We start from the raw sequence: 5,841 nt of genomic DNA on the forward strand, positions 1-5,841 counted from the left end.
GCCTTAGCTTAACAGTCTCATCTCTTTTTATTTCCATCTGAACTCACAATGCTCCAGGCAAACTGGTCTACTGTCTACCTCTTAAATATTCCCTGTGACTCCCATTTCTGTGCCTTTGAGCATACCATTTTTTGCTAAACCATCAATATTGTCCTTCCTTCTCTTGGACTTTTGAATTCCTACTCGTGTTTTAAAGCTCAAATCAAATGCTAATTCATCTATGAAGCTTACCTGCTCCACCCAGTTGGTTACAACCCTTTCTCCAGGACCAATAGCAGTTTGCAACAATAGAACACATTTATCAATATAAGAGTCTGCCTGATGATAACTGTGCCTTCCTAAACTCAGGACAGAAAGGTAAGTTAGAGGAATAAGTCGCTGTTCATCACAAATTGGATTTAAGTGCAGCCAAGTTGCACAAGGTCATCATCAGCCTTTCTCCTTCTTCCCGAGTCATCAAGCTATGGCTGCGGTATAGCCAAATACCATCAACATGCCACTAAGATAGATTAAAAAAAAGCCCTAAAAATGTGTCTTCCAAGCTGTCAACAATAGCACAGCCTAAGCCTCCATTTGCTATTAGACTACAGTTCAGTGGCAGGACAAAAGTCAGGATGATTAGTGATGACACAGGATGCAACGGGTGACCTGGAAGTCTTTGATGTCTGACCAAGGTCTAAGCACCTCACAACACTAGCTTCGGCTGCCTTTGTGGCCATTGAAAGAAATTTATCTCATCGCCCATTTTGCTGTGGGAAGTCTTCACGTGCTTGGAGCAGACATCCCCGCCCCCCGCCTTGACACACTGATGGGTTTGAGGTCTGTTGGTTACCCTCAACCTAAGCAAGCAGATAACAAAGTACATAGCATGCTGGGTCTTCTGGGTGTTCAAATTTAACTCAGACACCAAGCATCCGTGTGACCCTAAGACAAGTAACTTAAATCTCTTTTTGTCTCCATCTGTTAATCTATAAAACGGGGACAAGAAAAATCTACTTCCCAAGGAATGTTATAAGGCTAAACTGAAATAATAGTTGTAAAATACTTTGAAAATCTTAAAACATTATATAAATTCTAATTCTCTTCATTATTCTGTGATGATAAAGATGACATGTACAGTAGAAAGAACACCAACTCTGGAGTTAGACAACTTGAGTTCAATTTCTGCCTCTGACACTTACCTATGTTCCTGGGCAAGTCATTTAGCTCCTTGAGCCTCAGTTTCCTCCTCTGTAAAATAGGGCTGGCCCCAGATGGCTTGTGATCTTTTCCTGCTCTTGATCTACCATCCTGGGATAGACATGGCTCTCTTGTCTTACCCAACTCTCTGCTGGCTCAGGTCTCCTGTACACAAAAAACACAAGGTGTAGTTACAAGTGGCAATGGTCAGGGAGGCAATTTTGAGATGATGGAACTCATGCTCCATGCCAAGGATACAAAAAGAGCCAGGCACAGTTCAAGGAAACTGTCCTTGAGCCAACCAGTATTTACACAGGATGATTATACAGTTCAATGATCCACTAAGTGGTAGGAAATTGGTCATTTCCACCAAATCTTAAGAACTTTACCATTTTATTCCTCATCTGCCACAAAAAAAAAGCTTTGAAAACTCTTCTTGTTATAAGACTAGCCGTTGGTGTGTCATGTGACAACTTTAAACCTTATTTTAATTGTTCAATTCATCAAAGTAAGTACTAGCTGTCTTCCCAGAGGATGCCAGATGCTCCATTATTATACCTTCTTTTAAGCGTGGCCATTTTCGAAGGTAGGGAAGACAACTCAGCCAATGCATCTGAGGTTACAGAGCCCAATATTCCCAATTGGAATCAGATGCATCTGAAACTGAACTGCACCTGGCTTTGATGAGATGATCAAGGTCAAAATCCTTATTTGACAGAGAGGGAAACTGAGGCCCAGAGAAAGGCAACGGCTTGCCCCCAAGTTATACAGCAAGCTAGTGACAGAACCAAGTAGAGGATCCACGGTGCTACTTCCAGGAAGCCACACTCCCTCTTCTTCCAGATCTCCCCTTTGGGCATTAACAAATTGGTTTGGCAATAAGGATTACATAATTTTGGAGCTCTGCACTCACTTTTTCTCAAAACAGGATTAGAAAGTTTCAACATCTTCTCTGTGGAGTTAGTCCCTTATTTCAGTTCCTTTGATACCGAAGGCCAAAGGGTTTCACTTTGGTATGCATAGTTCAAGGGCTGTCACCACCTACTTTCATTTTTTTCTAAGGCAGTGATTTGGGAGAAGGAGGAAATATCAAACCTTCTAGGAATCAAAGCACCTCTGGCCCAGCCTGCTGCTGACATCAGCCACATCTGGCTGGGCCTCAAGAGCTCAAGTCTGGCAGTGGGTACAAGAGAGAACAGGAAGGAAACAAACTTTGCCCCAGTACCCAAATTTGTGTGAGCATTTCCTATTTTCTATTGCTACTAACCCCACCCAACTCCTCCCACCTCAGATTAAGCTAATCACCTGAAATCTGATCACCATTAAGAATGACTCAGGTTGGGATACTCTACACCTTCTTTACTCACCCTTAGCCTTTCTCCACTCTGATTGGAGGGTTAGAAAGCCAAACACCAAGATCCTCCCAAAGCCTTCCTTTATTAAGGATTCACAGCTTCCTGGACTTCCCAGTTATCTGCCACTGCAAGGAACACCTTCCACTATTCCCTAGGCCACCGTCCCCCAACCCATCTCCCCACTTTTTAAACCACCTTTTCTCCCCCTTTCGCTTATATTGTAAGCTCTTTGAGGGAAGGTTTGTTTTTGTCTTTCTTTGTATCCCCAGTACTCAGCAAATTGCCGGGCTCCTTTTCTTTTTTTTTTTTTTTTGTCCATTAGATTGTGTCCTGTGACCCCATTTGGGGTTTTCTTGGCAAAGAAATTAAAGTGGTTTGCTATTTCCTTCCGTACTCATTTTAGAGATGAGGAAACTGAAGTAAATGGAGTTAAATGACTTGCCCAGGATCATAAGTATCATAATAAGTATCTGAGGGAGGATTTGAATTCAAGTCTTCGTGATTCCAGGTCCAATACTCTATGCACAGTACCCGCTACCTGCCCTAGGTTCTTAATAAACGTTGGCTGTGTTTGACACTCCCTGACAAGTGGGCACTGAGCCTCTGCTTGGAGATGCGCAAGGAGGGGGAACCTATTGCACTTGGGAACAGATCTCAATGTCAGGAACTTTCTTTTTCTAAATTCCAGCCTAGAACTAGCTGTTTTATGGCTTCCACCCATTGTCCTTGTTCCAAACCAAAAAAGCCAAATCCTTCTACCTCATGGGAACCCACTGGACATGCAAAGCTCATCTTCCAGAGAAAATTCACAACAAGCTTCCAAAACAAAATATCCACTGAAGGCTATTCTAACATTGAAGTTAAAATCCAATCATATCAAGTACCGAGCAGTAATTCTTAACCAGGTAGATTGTACCTGGGCCACCCAATGGGCTTGTTCTCTTACTGTCTCTTTACTTATCTTAGGTAGCAATACTGTGGAAGTCAAGTTTGTTCAGTCCCTTTCGATGAAGAAGCCACTCTCCTTGACAAAGAGAAGACAGGAGTAAAATCAGAGCGGAGCAGTTAGATCTTCTCTATATTTGCAGTTATCGTTTTCCCCTTCACCAAAAGCAAAAGTGGTCCAGCTTCTTAGATCATCCTTTTCCTCCTAATAGAACTTTCAAGCCCTCTTGATTGACCTCACAGACCTTCTCTTAGCCTCAGGTCAATTTGTGCTTTAGCATTCCTGATGTTATTTTTATAGAAGCATACCACATTCTTCTGTTCATTTCTCATTGAGTGACCGTACTTCCATTTTCTGTACACTTGTTGAGAATTCAAAGCCAGTAAACTCTGTTCATCTATATCTGTCCCTTTAGAAAAAGTCCATTTTTTCAATAATATGATTTGTGCCTCTTGTGTAGATATCCTTTGTGTCTACAAAATTTCATTCTTCAGCGTCTCCCATCCCTCCTGGGCTGGTAAAATTTCCTGGTAAAATCCTAATCCATGAAAACACACTTGTATATTCTCTAAACCCTGTGATATCTACTTTCTCTAGATCAACGGGGAATGTGTCAGGGTATGCTGAAATTTCCTTTCCTTCAGAATGTGCCTTCTTGAATTCTTGCATTTAAAACCATTTGTGTCTAGACATTAAGTGCCTTACATTTTGCTACTGACTTGTTTCTTGAATTTGTTCTTCTGTAACGTCCTGTTGTTCTTTCATTGAATATATTCTCTATTGTGCAGCTTCTTAAAGCATGAGTCATGACCTCATATGGGGTCTCCTAACTGAATGTGAGGTTGAGGAATTATGATTTGTTATCAGTAAATGTTTGATTTGTATGCCTATTCTATGTACCTCTCTACCTGGGCTTGTCTAAAAATTTCTTGGATGAGACGGGATCAAGAGTGGAAAAGGTTTAAGAAAAGCTGCATCTAGAGCATCTATTTTGGGAAATATACATAGGCAGCCTTCTCCCTTTCTCATACTTTTTAGTTTAAAGCCCTTTTGATTAGATTTATAAGAAACCCAATAAATATTTACCAGTTTTTATTAGGTGTGTTCCATCTCTGTCCAGGAACCTGACATTTCTGTATTGGAAGCCATGTACCAGAAATCCAAATCCCATTTGTAGACACCATTTTCTTAGCCCGCTGTTTACTTCCCACATTAATAGTTTTTTTTTCCTAAATCGTTTGTCTTCAGCTGGTAACTGGGAGGAAAATAGCCAAGGCTCTGTGGTCTTTAGTTATTTCCCTAAGACTTCATAATAGTTGACAAGACTTTTTAGGTTCCTTCTGGCAACATCATTTGGGCCCAAATGAATTACCAGCAGTAGGTAGTTGTTATGCATTTTTATAAGTCTTGGGAGCTTCTCTTTTACATCTTGGCTCCATGCCCTGGGAAGATAAGCTTCTCTCTTGTTGTCATCTGATTGACAAATAGAAAAATTGCCTCGCAGAAAAGAGGTATAGAACAGCATCTCATAGTATATACTGAGGTAAGCTATAAATGGACACACAACATAGACAAAAAGGTGGATGATATCACTAGCAAATTAGAGGAATAAGGAAAAAATTACTTTCACTTCAGTAGACAGAGAAAAGAGTTCATGATCAAGGAAGGAATAGAGAGGATCAATGAGGATAAAATGAGTAAGTTTGATTACATAAAATTTGAAAGATTTTGCATACACAAAACCAAATGAAGTTAAAATTAGAAGGGAAATAGGTAATGGGAAAGAAATATTTGTATTAATTTTTCTCTGATAAAGATCTCATTTTTAAGGTACATAAGAAACTGATGCAATTTTTTTTTAAAAGACCCATTTTCCCAAAAGATAGTCAAAGATTGAAAAGGCAATCTTCAAGGGAAGAAATCTAAGCTATCGGCGACCAGTAAAAAAATGTTTAAACCACTAATAGAGAAATGAAAATTAAAACAAATCTGCAGTTACCTCATAACCATAAGAATAGCAAAAATGACTAAAAGGAAATCGACAAATGTTTGAAATTGTTAGTGAAAATGGGCATATCGATGTACTGTTGGCAGAGCTGTCAACTCACTTGGACTGAACTAGTCCAGTTATACAGTTATAAAAGAGTAAAGAGATAAATCTTGGAGGGAATGGGGGTGGAGGGGATGAGATATTAAGGCACTGTTAGAATTGTGTTCTGATTCAACCATTCTATAGTTATGCTCAAAGGGCTATCAAATTATATATACCCTGTGATTTAGTAATGTCTTTATCCGAAAGGAGATTTAAAAATGAAAAAGAAAAGGGACTATATGTACAAAATATTTATAGCATTTCCTGGT

This window comes from Antechinus flavipes, chromosome X (genome assembly GCF_016432865.1).
Source record: "Antechinus flavipes isolate AdamAnt ecotype Samford, QLD, Australia chromosome X, AdamAnt_v2, whole genome shotgun sequence".
NCBI classification, from domain to species: Eukaryota; Metazoa; Chordata; class Mammalia; order Dasyuromorphia; family Dasyuridae; genus Antechinus; species Antechinus flavipes.